The 14,425-nt window shown below is 39.7% G+C and overlaps 1 protein-coding gene across 2 annotated transcripts in view; it reads right to left on the reverse strand.

Annotated features, from left to right (window-relative positions):
- Window positions 1-14,425, reverse strand: part of SVIL (supervillin) — a 281,250-nt gene that overhangs the window by 205,764 nt on the left and 61,061 nt on the right. For both annotated transcript variants that reach the window (XM_056800916.1, XM_056800915.1), the window contains one exon: window positions 3,354-3,444. The gene's annotated coding sequence lies outside the window, so the exon portion shown is untranslated. The remainder of the gene's footprint in view (window positions 1-3,353; window positions 3,445-14,425) is intronic.

Below are 14,425 nucleotides of genomic sequence, written 5' to 3' on the forward strand. Positions count from 1 at the left end.
AACAAAAAGGAGGATTCTCTCCCATCTACAAAGCTAAATGCTTCCTATTTATTGGCACTGATGGAGTAAAAATTTTACTCTGAGTCAAACTTATATCATCTATATTTGAAATGCTGATGTTAAGAAAAAGAAAAATGAATGTTGGATTATGCGGGGATAAAGCAACATCTGATACAATCTAACCTTTACCAATGTATTGGCTTCTAAAAGGAAAGAAATACTGATTAAGCTCATTCCAAAAGCCTAAGACCAGGACCAGAACAGAGATGCCAACTTCCCTCTCTCATTCCTTTATTATGAAATACTTTTCTCTCTACAGTTGGAGTCATTTTAGAAGCAGTGTAAGCATCTTACCTGTCTTCTTCAAATGTTGACTGCATTTCACCTGCTCTACCAAATTTCAAGGGATGTTTGATCCTGGGATTAGCCCAAGCTGAGCTGCCCCACAAACATCACTTTCCTATTTGGCCCCCCTTGAGTTTTCCAGATAAGTCCCTCCCTGTGGCACTCACATCCGTGTGATCAAACAGACGAGGAGAGTTCGAAGGGAAGTCTGAGGTTTGTGACATATTGGAGGTCTGGCCAGTTCACAAGAGAAACATAAAATCTTTGAGAACTGTGAAGCAATTTGCACAGATCCATCCCAGGCAGGGGAAAGGAATCAGCCGTACATCCCAAAGTTAAGTGAAAAGCTACAGACTGCCCAAGGGGGTGCATTTCTTGGAGGTGGCCAGAGGAACACTTAAGCCTACCTTTTCCTTCCCCAGACATGATGAGTGACCAAGGAATGTAAAGCTTTTCTCAGGGGGTGCATCTTGAGCAGAATAGATCAGGGAGCTTCTGTTAACCACTTCCTCTCTTTTGAAACCCAGAAATCAAATTCCCCAGTTGTGAAGGCACTTTTGTACTGTACTGAAGTCCAAGAGGGCAGATTGATCTGAGGATCCCCCTCACAAGCCCTGGTGAGTCCTAACTGTACAGGCACAAGGGAGAATGGAAGTCAGAACCCTTCCTGAGGGCTGGCTCTTTACTTAGAGAGCTGGTTTGGCTTTTGGAGCCAGATGGGATTGGTTGGCATCACTTTTTTCTTGGTATTCTCATAAGTGAGTATCAAATTGCCTCTGGCTGACTAATCAGACACTTCTTAGAGAAGAGTAGTGCCCTGATAAAATATAATACTACAAAACCCTCCCAAGCCTTATACCACAAAGAGCCTTTACCAGGGCTTGAAAAACAAAGAAACCCTCGGATTTCATGCCAGGTCTCTGAGAGAACATTGAATATTCTGACTGTTCTGCTTTACAGGAAGCTGAGGTCTTTACATAAAGTCAGGATAAGTCTCCTAGAAGCCTCCTTATAGCGTATGTAGCATTTTGCTCAATAAAAGGGGTGGGGAGGAGTTACTATAAAGACTTTGTGCAGAAGTAGTGGAAAAAATCAAACAATACCTCACTGTCTTGCTTGATCTTGAATGAGCTGTGTTTTGTCATGTGTGCAAAACATGGTGATTTCCAACTAACATATTTAAGATGGGGCAGCTTGGTTGGTGGCTTAGTAGATAAAGAGTCTGGCTGGGAGATGGGAGGTCTTAGGTTCAAATCTGGTCTTAGATACTTCCCAGCTGTGTGATCTTGGGCAAGTCACTTAACCCACTCTGCTTAGCCCTTACCACTCTTCTGCCTTGGAACCAATATACAGTATTAATTCTAACAGAAAAGTAAGGATTAAAAAAAAAAAGATAAGAGCAGGAGGCTGGAGCACTAATTGATGAAGCTTGGATCTTTTAATACAAATATGCCTTAATACTATAAAACTCAAGAGAATTCATCATGCAAATCTGTAATGCCCACAGCCAAATTGCCTTTGCTCCACAACTAAGCTCTAATGTGTTTCCAGGAAAGGATTGATTTCAGCTGCTCGATTTGCCTTTCTGGTCCAGTCCAGGTGGCCTCACTGTGACTAGCACCATGTCCAGGCTTGCTAACAGCCTGTACTATACGTGGCTCTGCCTGTGCCCGCTCACTGAGTATCTCTACCAACAACAGAAGAGATGCAAAAAGCATGTGAATTCAAGATAAAATAGATGTGCAGCCAAACTCGAGCCTCACAGGGATCTGCTTTAAGATATTCTCTCCAGGAATACAGTTTGTGTAAAGGTAGGAACTGTTTCTATACTCTGCTTTCAAGGGTATGTGCACAAGTAATTCAACATAAACTTGGCAAGCGAGCCTCTAATAATCCAGCCTATGCCTACCTCCCTAAAATAATCTCAGTCCACACGAGACTGCAGTCCTCAAAAATGAAGCCAGTGACGATGATGGCATTTTCTTCTCAGCCATACTGAAAAGGTTTGCCCTGAGGTTAGTCTACACAGGAAGATTTTATGACCCAATTGTGGCGCATGAACAGGGTGAGGGTGGTATAGGTAAAGGAGGATGTGGCTCCAACAGAGCCGGGTGAACAGGACAATTTAGACCCAGAACAGTTCCAAGGTGGAGACTCATAGAACTTTCTTGGGAATTCCAAGTCATTCCAAGCATATGCTTTGAAAGTTGATTTAATTGAGATTTCCCCAGGATTTTGAATAATAGACCCAATAATCCATGATGTTTGACCTTAATCTACTGCCTTAGAAATGCCTTAAAAGCTCTGGGATCCAGAAGATACAAATACAGCCAAACCCATAACTTAGCTAGTTGCTAGAAAAAGGTCCATTTCATAGGGACCACAGCTCCAGAGACTGCCCCTGCCTACCTTTGACATATGTGGAAACCAAAGTCTAAGGAGGTTGAGTCATTTCCCCAAGGTCACAAATAGCATAAGTGTTATGGGCTGGAATGAAGTTAAACCTTGCTCTTTCCCCTGGACCAAGGTGCAACTAGAGAGAATGACATCAGGGAACAAGATAGGAACAAAACAGGATCCTTTCAGGTGTCCATCCCACTTGACCAACCTACTCTCTGCTTTAAGATGATAAGGATAGAAGGAGCTTAGCCCAAGATAAAGAGGGCTTGACTAAGAATCATCTGACTAGCAAGTCATCCTCCTATCACCTGGGTGATTGTGACAAGTGGGACCAATCTAAATCTCCTTTCTCTAACAGAATAAGAGATAACACCTCCACCTACACTATTTATCTCACAGGTTAAGAAAAGTCAACTATCTTTGTATTTCACCTTTTATCCCTTCACTATCTAGGTTCCAGGGCCCTGAAACCTTTCAGAAATAGTTACCCATAGTTCACAAGGCAACCTAATAGTTTATCCCAATATAGATAAAGTAAGTCAAGTATTAGCCACAGTCGTGCCCCCCCCCCCCTTTTTTTACCAGGATGGTCCTTTGTTCTCAATTACCTCAGTCTTTGAAGTTTAAATGGTGGTTTCACTTGTGAAGCTGCACACCATAGCTCTCCAAGTTCTGGAGGTAATCCACTTAAATTCTCCTCTAAAGAAAGAAGAAAAGGGAAAAAATAAGTCAAATATTATGCAAACTGGGAAACAATACAGCAAATGATGACAGCTTTGTAGATTTTCTAAGTAGACCAGGATCTTTGTAGTGATTAATTTTCTACCCCCTGGAGCACTTTTCTCTTTAAATTATTCATCTACTGTCAGTAGTGAAATTGAAGGATAGTGGTTTGTCTCAAATTAAAAAAAAAAAACCCAGCCTATTAGAAATGACTCCCTAAAAGGATGGATTTTCTCTTTTCAACTAAAGCTAGTTAATTACTAAACTCTACAATAATATGCCCCAGGAATATTTGTTGTTTCTTTCCCCCTGTACTCCCTGTTTTTCCCATTCTCCTGACATGTATATTGTAGTTATAAGCCTTTTAGATGTAGATGAGAGCTATGTTATATAAATACAGTCCCTTCACAAATTTAAATTCATATCCTAGAGGAGTAGGTAGAGGCTGTGGGAAGGATAGGATATAAAACCTGGAAAATACTTTGGAATAGCAGAGAAGGTAAGGATTACTTTTACCTTTACCTAGGAAGGACTTAGAGGAACTGGCAGATTGGGAAAAGTGGACCTGAGAAAGATGGCCAGAACAAATTTGTTCAAAATAATCTATGTGTAGGTAATAAAGGTGGACCGAATAATCTGTATGGGTAGAGAACACCATTTTGAGCTGAACTCAAAGGGGAGGATGAGGCAGAGAAAATGAGATAAGAAAAAGAAAAGAAAAACATTTTAAATTTAAATATATACATATATATATATATATATATATATATATATATATATATATATGAGGAGAGAGAGAGAGAGAGAGAGAGAGAGAGAGAGTGTGTGTCAGAGTCCAGTCCAGTTGAGCTGGGAGTGGAGAAAAGTGAAACCAAGAAAAAAGATATTCATTAATCTGTTGTTTGGGGCCCTTAGATTTTTTTCATATTGTGTAATAAAATATGTCCTTGTACAGTGCATAGGCTGTTAGAGTAAGAAAAATTAGCTCAAATCCTATCTCAGAAATTTAATACTTGTATGATGCTGGGAAAGTCATTTAACTTGTCAGTCTCAGTTTCCTCATCTATAAAAGTGATAACACCACCTACCTCATAGGGTTGTACGACATTCTATGTAAAATGCTTAAAACATTATGATAAATATTATAATTATTAATACTCCTACTACTACTAATGCTACTACTCAAAAAAGGCTAAAGAAGGGGCAGCTACATAACACAGGGATAGGACATCAAGCCTGAAGTCAGGAGGACCTGGGTTGAAATCTGACCTCGGACACTTCCTCGCTGTGTGATCCTAGACAAGTCACTTAACCCCCATTGCTTAGCCTCTACTACTCTTCTCTCTTAGAATTGATATTAAGAAAAAAGGTAATGAATTTCTTTTACATGTTGGAGAAATATATAAACTTCTGTTGGTGTCCACGGAAGACAGTCTGACAAGGGCAAAGTCTAATTCTAAAGAGAAGACCTCTTTAATTTTTTTGAGAAGGGGCAGCTGAGTAGCTCAGTGGATTGAGAGTCAGGCCTAGAGACAGGAAGTCCTAGGTTCAAATCTGTCCTCAGACACTTCCCAGTTGTGTGACCTTGGGCAAGTCACTTAACCCCCATTGCCTAGTCCTTACCACTCTTCTGTCTTGGAACCAATACACAGTATTGATTCTAAGATGGAATATAAGGGTTTAATAATAATAATAATTTGGGCCATAAAAAATGAATTTCCAGAGCCTTCTATTTCAGTTTCCAGGATAGTTCCTGGATATTTCCATCATAGGTCCTTGCTAAACCCTGAGAGTAAGCACTTATTTACTATAAATAGCTTCTTTTCACTTGTATTCTATTTTGGGAAACCATATAAGAAGCTTCATACTAAAATAAAAGGAAAGCCTCACTGGTCTGGCACATAGCATTGGTGCTTGATAAATGCTTGTTGGATTGAGAGTTCTAAAATAGCTAGTTCTGTGGACAAAGGATAATATGAAAATTAGTCCCCCATAGCATGCCTATACTCAGCTTCCACAGCTCTTTCTTTATAGTTTTGAAGTAGGATGGAATCCACTTCAGAAGCATGATGCTATTGTTCAATCATTTTTCAGTATGACCTCATTTAAGGTTTTCATAGCAAAGATATTGGACTAGTTTGTCATTTCTACTCCCGATCATTTTACAGGTGAGGAAAGAGAGACCAACAGGCTTAAGTGACTTGCCCAGAGTCACACAGCCAGGAAGCATGTGAGTTGAACTCAGGAAGAAGAGTCTTCTTGACTCCAGGCTGAGCACTATCCAATGGACCAAAGCTATGAACCAACAAGGATGCCAGTGGAGAGAGAAGACAAGAGCCTTCCTCTCTTCCTTTTTAAAAGTTGGCCAAGAGGGACCTTCTGTTGAGTCACATCAATTAAAAAGCATTACTGTATTCAATTCAACCACCTAGAATATATGAATAACAATCCAATGATGGCCAAGTCCTTCTGAACACATGGAACATCCCCATGTAGACTATGCAGGTCCCGTTTCTAGACAGATCTTGTTTTTTGTCTGATTATCATATGAAGAAGAATCTTTTGACTGGCTGCTAAGCCAGAACAAAGAAAGGTACTAAAGGGTCAATGGCTTTCCCTCTCTCCTGATTGGCTCCACTAGAGAGAGAAGTATTAAGTGTTTGAGGTCACTGGATTCATTTCCATGTGACCCATGAGCGTATGATTCTGGAGTTGCTTCTACCTCTGTTGTATCTTTCTGGCTCATAGGTGGAAGAATATCAGATGAAGTGCTGAAAAAGAACAATCCACTAGAGGCTTGAGAGATGAATTTGATGCCCTAAACTTCACACAGCAAACCCTGTGAGGAGCAAAGTCCTGAGGGACTAGCTTAACTCAACCTAAAAGTAGATCAAAGGTAACCAAGAGGGAAAAGAAGCAACTCATCCATCCCTAATGCCATATTTGTAAATATGCTCAGTGGGGCAGAGACTATGTAAAAAATTGCTTCAAGTTTGAGTCCACTTTCCCTAGGTGGATTAGTATGGAAAAGAGCAGACCTCTGGACTTTGAGGAAAGGGTACTTCTGTTCCTGCAAATGTTTCTCAGTAACTATCCCTTTGAAAAGGCTAATTGATGTTAACTGGTTAAGTGATACCGGGGCACCAATCACAGTGAAATACCGATGACAGAAAGGAGAGGCTAATAGTAACTGGAAAGTAATATCTGGGAAAACACACCAGAATGGAGGCTTGAGACAATGGAATTAGAGAAAAATGTCCTCAATTCCTCAAGAGTATCCCTAGAATTAGGAGACAGAGATGTAGTCAAGCTTGCTCTCATTAGAGAGAGTGGGTTAAGAGTTCATAAAAGCTTAATAAAAATTATACATGTCTTTGCTGTGTGACTCTGGGCAAGTCACTTAACCCCATTGCCTAGCATTTATCATTCTGCCTTGGAGCCAATACACAGTATTGATTCTCAAGACAGAGGGAAGGGTTTACCAAAAAAAAAAAAGAGAGAGAGAGAGACATTTTTGAAGACAAAAAGTACATCCAGACAACAAAAACTACTAGTCTTTAAATTAATTTCCCTTTTATTTAATGGTAAAACAGAATCACTTTTTCCTTTGGCATAAATCTGCTCAGGGCTCTATGGCATATTTTTTTTTATTTTAATTTACCTGTAGTATAAAGTATAGCCTGCCTAATTAATCCTTTGCTAAAATAAATGAAACAAAATAAATCGTGAAAAAAGTACACAATTGATATTACATTTCCTTTTTTCTTCTTTTCTTTCCCCTGAACAATCATGGAATTAAAAGTTCTTAATCTGTAACCCCTGAGGATTTTAGCCAAATTAGCCAAGTGAATTCACTGCCAAAAAATGGCTCCCTCCTTGGGGATCTAGACCCTCCTCGAAAAGTGTAATGGTCAAACACAGCCTTAGTCCTAAAGAAAATCAAGTGGTAGAAAGTATTTTCACAATGTTTAAGTAAATATGAGTTTTCAACACAATGCTCCCTGGTTCACTAGACAAATAGTTCTTTCTTCATTTCTAGTACTCACAGGGCCTAATGGACAGTTCTGGCCAGGGCAGTTTGGTTTTTTTGGGAAGTCGGGAAAGGTTTTTCACTATCCTGAAATCCTCTGAAGAATTTTTTTTTAAATCCTCCACAACTTTTGCCTGTGCAACCATGGCCAAGTCTCTTTATTGTTTCCTCATATGTAAAATGAATAGGCTAGACTACTTGAACTCTAGAATTCCTTCTAAGACCAATACTATATGCCTGGATAACTATTCAACCCCTCAAATGGTGGGCACCAAAGGGACTGCAAAGGCAATATGGTAGAGTAGAAAGAGGGCCGGAATGAAAGTCAGAGGACTTGGGTTTGAATCTCTGTTCTATCTCTTACTACCTGTGTATAGCCACTTTCTGGGCCTCAGGATTGGGACTAGATGATCTCCAAGGTCTCTTTGCCAGATTTAAATTCATGCTTCTAGGACTTCAAAGCAAAACTTTTCTGAACAGAACTCAGAAGAATGAACAAAAGTTATTAATTATCTGATCTTGGACAGAGAGAAAATTCTAATAATGCCATTCCTTATTCAAAAGTTGAAGGTGTAGATACCTGGAAGAAGAAAGAATGGCAGAGAGATTTAAAGAGCCAAAAATTATGTTCCTGTATCTCATCCAAACTTACTTTTTCTTCCTCAATCCTTTGGATCCCTAGCACATCTAGCAAGGAGTTGAACTCATGTTCTGAAGTGTTAATGGTTGCTAATGACAAAGCTTTATTATGGAATATTATTGCATTTTAAGAGTGATCTTTGGATTAAAAAAATTAACTCAAGGAAGGATCCAAAAAACAATCATTTCAGGTGCCCTAGATGATAGAGGAACGGTACTCCTTAAAAAAAAAAAAAAGATGACACAACCTTTTAGGGTGATTGAACAACAATTTATTAACATGTTGTGGTCCGCAACAACAGCTGGTGAGGCCACTCTGAAGAAGTGGGGCCCAAATAGGTAATATCATGGAGAATGTTTCCAACTCTACTTTGTGGTCCTATAATCTCACAAAGAACAACCCCACAGGAAGCTGACTCTAACCTGAGTTATTACTGTTGGCAAATCTAGTGACAAACTTTCAAAGACAGAAAGAATAGTTAATACAAAAAAGGCTAATGGAAAAGGTAGTTCCTTCATTCAGTCCTTCTTGGGCTTGCTTGACCTTTTAGATGGACTCCTAGGCTAGGAAAAGGCATCAGCATACTTTGTAGCAATCACCAGTCCCAGGAAAAGAAAGGGAAATATACTTTTTTTTGTGGGAAGGGAAGAATTGGAATTAAACTTTCAGAAGAATTCTGTTTAGCAGGAAACCTTTATTTATAAATGAGGTAGAAATGCAGTGCTTATATAATTAAATATGTCACATTAATAGACCTGCAAGAAGTTTTATAAATTACTTGCCATCTTCCACTAAAGGCTCAACCTGTGTGTTTAGGAAACCAATTGGACTTGATTTTCCAGGTAACCCACTCTCTACTCTGACTAGTATCCTAGACGGTGAACATTCTTTCTTCTCAGAAAATCGCTGGAGGAAAGTGTCCTCACAATCCAAACAAGTATTTTAATTTCTGCTATCCTTTAATCTACCTCTGCATTGTGTGGCTTGCACAGGATAGCTCAAACATCTGTTTCTCTTTGAAGTCTTTCCTAATTACTCTGATCCCCAAAGTTGGGACTCGATGCCTTTACTTACTATCCTACCTCTCTGCTACATTTCCCATTTGTAGGTCATCTCTCGGCAGATTTTTAGTATGAAAAAAAACTATGTCTTTTGTGCTCCTGAAGGTCCAGGACAATACTAAACACACCATGAGTAGCCAGCAACCCCTTGGGGAAAGGAGTAGAATTTGTAGCCTTGGAGCTTCAAGGGTTCCAAGATTTCTTTCAAGCCTCTGGAAAGAGCAGATGTTGAAACCAGCAATCCCACTCCTGGGTATATGTCCCAAGGAGCCAACAACAGAAAGGAAGGTAGTATTTATAATTTGTACACACACATGCAAACACACGTGCACACACAAAACACACTTTATAATACATATCTAACACTATACAACAAAATATTTAGGGCACTCTTTGTAGTGACAATAAAAATAATAGCTAGTATTTGTCCCCAAAGTCAGTGCAGTTTTAAGCTTTAATAACCCAATTAAGCTTTAATAGCTTAAAATTGTACATAAGCTATTAAGCTTAAAACTACCCTAAGACTTTTGGGACATTCTAAAAAGTGCTTTAAGTTTGCAAAGCTCTTTACAAATGTTATGCCCCAGGGCAGCTAGGTGACTCAGCAGGTAGAATGCTAAGTCTGGAGATGGGAGGTCGTGGGTTCAAATTTGGTCTCAGACATTGCCTAGCTGTGTGACCCTGGGCAAGTCACTTAACCCCAACTGCCTAACCCTTACTGCTCCCTCTTCTGCCTTGAAACTTTATTGATTCAAATCCAGAAGGTAAGAGTTTATAAAAAACAAGCAAACAAGCAAACGAACAAAAAAAATGCCATGTTCCTGTAGGGTAAATGGTTTTATTGCCTCCATTTTACAGACTGAGAGAGGTTCAATGATTTGCCTAAGTTCACATTGATAGTAAATGATGATTGATAGAGGATCCAACCCCAGGTATTCCTGATTCCAAGTCCAGCAAGGTCCATCTGTCAGTGTGGCCAACTGCCTGAGAATTGGAAACAAAATCAGCTGTCCATCGAGTGGGAAACTGCTGACCAAATTCTGGTATATGAATATAATGGAGGATTACTGCATCAGAAGAAATGAAGAATTAGGAATTCAGCAAACTATGGGATGTAGAATAGAGGAAGTGATACAGAATGGCAGAAGCAAACCATACCCAATAACTACAGTACGCAGTAACAACATTAAAAAAGAAATCAAACCAGTGAATGTACTTAGCACAGTTCCTGACACAGAGTAGGCACTTAGTGTTTACTGATTGATTGATAAATGGCAATGGGCAATCTCAGTCCTAGAGAATGATGAGAAACAACATAGACCTTCTTCCTTTCAGTAGAGGTGGAGACTACAGGTGTGGAATGAGACATACAAGGTCAGGTACAACTTCTCTTTTAGTTGATCTAAGTTTGTTTCTTTGTTACAAAAGGACAAGTTCAAGATGGGTATGGGAGGAAACAACTGTGGCATAAGAAAAATGTTAGCCGGCAATAAAACTTTGAAAAGAATCCGTAAGAACTCTGCAAAGCAGCAGCTCATTCTCCCAGTGTTGGCTTTTGGAGATTGGCAAGCCACCAAATGAAGGAGGATGTTTTGAGACAAAATAGCAGCTGACACAGATGACACATGAGGTTGATACATCTAAAATAAGCATCAAAGTCCTCGTTGGATAAAGCCAGAAACTGCACCAACGCAAACTCCTCAACTCTCGTGTCTATATCCCCTAGAGAGGTACCTGATTCTTTAATACATTCAATGCTCTGGTCATTTGGAATTCACACATTTCCTTCATCCAGGGATAGACATGATTAGATTGTCTTCTCTCACTGTCTCTCTATGGTTTATCAACGTTGCTCAGAGGAGGTACCCCATTTGAAGGGGTGACTGTTTAGGGAATTAGAGAGAGAATAAACAAATTCCCTTTACCAAGGAGAATGAAGCTCCCTTTTCCCACAGTCAAAAGGTTGGTCTAAGTCTTCTGTTTTGTTTGTCCTGTGTATTTGTGCATAAACAGGCCATTGAGGTCCAGGCTACTTATCTTTCCCTTGTCTGAACTATCAAGCTTAGTCTATGTCACACTCTATCATTTATCTCTATCTTGTCTCCCACTTAAGTTACTCAATCATTTATCTATCTTGTCTCCCACTTAAGTTACTCAATCATTTATCTCTATCTTGTCTCCAAACTTTAAGCTTCCTGAAGGCAAGGATGGTGTGTCTTAGATCTCTTTCACACTGCTGGCACATAGTAGGCACAGGAAAAAAAAAAGACTTGATATATGAATAAGACGAAAAAGAAATAATGAGGAAAACTAAGGAATGTGAGACCACAAATACTCGTGCATGCCTGAACTAAGCAGGACAAGGCAACTATAAAGGTGCCTGCTTAATTGCCCCCTTTTTTTGGCGTGAAATTTTCCAGATCTGTGTCCAGGCCCACATGTAAACACCACCTCCATTTGAAAATGGGCTTCCCTTTCTGCCTCAGAGAGAGAAAGCTTTCAAGCTCATCAGTGGTAGCAATGATGGTTTTTAACATGCAGCCACAGAGCCTGAGCAGTGTCTCAAGTGGGAAAATTTTGTCATATGAGAGAGGAAAGAATATCTCAGTCAAGAAAATCAGGAATAAAATGTGGTTTTCACATCTGAAGTAAACATTTTTTTTTTCTCCAAAGTATGAGGGAAGGAAGAAGAATAAACTGACAGGAAGAATACCTGAAGGGAGGACCAAGCATGTGCCAAAATAAACACTAGCCCCAGCAAGCTGGGTTGTCTCAGCACACAGAAGCAAAAGTCAATTCAGTCATCCAAATGCAGGCATCTCAGGAAGGGGCAATTGCTAGATCAGGGCAGTTTCCACAGAAACTAAAGAAAGTGAGCCTGTTAAGAAAAGAACTGGATCTTCCTTCTGAGTCTCCAAGTCCAAAGAATCAGGTAGTTGCCAGTTGAACATATGCATGCACATACACAGAGTATACATGAAGAAATTACAAGGCTCAGCTTTCTTTTTTTTTTTCAGAGTTGGCACTGACCCATAATATCTGTATTTCTAAATCAGGAATGTATAAAAATATAGTACTTAATTTCTAAAGTCTGACGTTGACAATGCCACTATTTATATTCTGAAATAAACATTCATATTACTTGTTGATCTCCTCCGCACATTTTATACACAGATGAAAAAAAAATCCCTCATCTGGAGAGATTAAGCCAGACACATTCACAAAATCCTGACTCTTACAAACTGACTGGATTTCAGTCTATCTTGACCGTGGATCTAGCACCTGTCAGCTGTAAAAGTGCAACAAGCTTCTACAAGATTCTTGCTGGCCAGACAAGAGTATGGGAAAGGATTGTTTCATTTTAGGCAGATTTTAGAAAAAAAATCCATTTCCCCTCCAAACTTTCTCAAGCTTCAACAAACCACAGGGCTGGTGTCCAACATGTGCGAAGAGGACACTGGTACTTTTAATAACAATAGAGATCTGTTTGAGAAAAACAAGTCTCCTGGAGATGGAGAGGTTGCAACACATCTGCAGCAAACTCACTAGTAAGAATTTATTTTTTTCTCCAAGTTCTAAGAACTGCCCTAATTCTCCTTCCACTCCAAGTATCGCCACCAGGGCAACAGCCCAGCTATGACTGCTCTCTCTAACCTCAAAGGTCTCAATGACTTTGTCTAAATAATTCCATGTGTACCCATAAGCCAGGAAAGCCCTCAGGGAAGCCAGTTAGCCATCCCTGCTCTAAACCTCCTCTTAAAAAAAAAAAGGCATGTAAGGTACTCTAAGAATAATGGAACCAACTTAAAATGAAGTTAACAATACAGGCTCAAATATAATTGGGGTGGCATTCAAGGTTGAGGGAAGTGAGGAATCAAATACTCTAAAAGAAAACTCATTTTGGACAATTCCAATCACACCTTTCACAGAAGGCCATTCCCAGTCCCCGGGGCTGCCACCACCTTCCCCTGAGATTATTTCCATCCTGCTTTATGTAAATATGTACCAAGTTAGGTTCATATTTTTACTCCTCCTTAGCATGTGAATCAAACCCTGCACCTAGCACTGTGTCTGGTACATGACAGCCACCTTATAAATGCTTGACTCAGTTAACTGACAGAGGACATGCAGATTTCTGTATTGTTTTTTTAAAGCTCAGAATAATTCATGGTGACAGAATTACCTCATGAAACAGGCTATTATTGCCTTTGTTAAGGGTTTACAAACTACTTCTCCAACTTCCTCTATTAATTCCTACCTCCAATTTTTTTCTCTTTTTCTTCCTTCTCTCCCCCCTCTCTACCACAAACACACACACACACACACACACACACACACACACACACACACACACACTCCAATGGCTCATGGGCAGCAAGAAAAGATTCTTTAGCAATTGAAAAATTCACACCTGAGTGTTTAGAAAATGATGTGAACCCTCCACTATCAAAAATAGACTTGAGCATGCAGTTCAGTCCTTCTACTTATCCTAGGAATGTATTTATGGATTACACAAGGATAGGGGGTGGAGCAAGAAGCCAAATGCACAGACTTTATTGTGCGATATACAAAGACCCCTCCATAAAACAGCTGAACTCCCTTTTTTATAACAGGGGTGTTGTGAGCAGCATTTGTTAAAGTATACTATATAAGACGCCCACAGAAAAGCCCTCATACCACAATAATGAAGCAAGGCCAGATACTCTATGTACCTCTCCAAAGATCAAGTGCATTAAACTTTCTCAAATTTAAACTTTCAGATGAAGAAACAATTGAACTATGCGAATTTTGATCCTCAGTGTGATCACCCCCAGTATTCCAACAACAAAAAAAAAAGGTTGCACCACTTACCAAATGAATTCTTTATTTAAACTAGACACAGGCAAGGGCATGTAGTCCAGTGAAAATAGGATATGCTTCAGGTAGAAGACCCAAGATCTCCCCTCTGCCACTGACCAAGGCACTTCTCCTCCTTGAGTGTCAGTTTCCCCATCTGTGCCTACCAGATAGCCTCCTAATGTCCCTTTCAGCTCTGGATTTACAATCCTATGACAATGAAAGCGCCATATTGGTCTGGCAGGGAAGAGAATACTGTGATACAGTGAAAAGAATATTGGTTTGGGAGTTGGGAAACCTGGTTTTGGATGTGGTTCTGACACTAACCACCAGGGTGGGGGTACTCTGGATGAGACACTTCATTTCTTTGTGATTTAGTTCATTAATCTG

Source organism: Monodelphis domestica, chromosome 5 (assembly GCF_027887165.1).
Source record: "Monodelphis domestica isolate mMonDom1 chromosome 5, mMonDom1.pri, whole genome shotgun sequence".
Lineage (NCBI taxonomy): Eukaryota > Metazoa > Chordata > Mammalia > Didelphimorphia > Didelphidae > Monodelphis > Monodelphis domestica.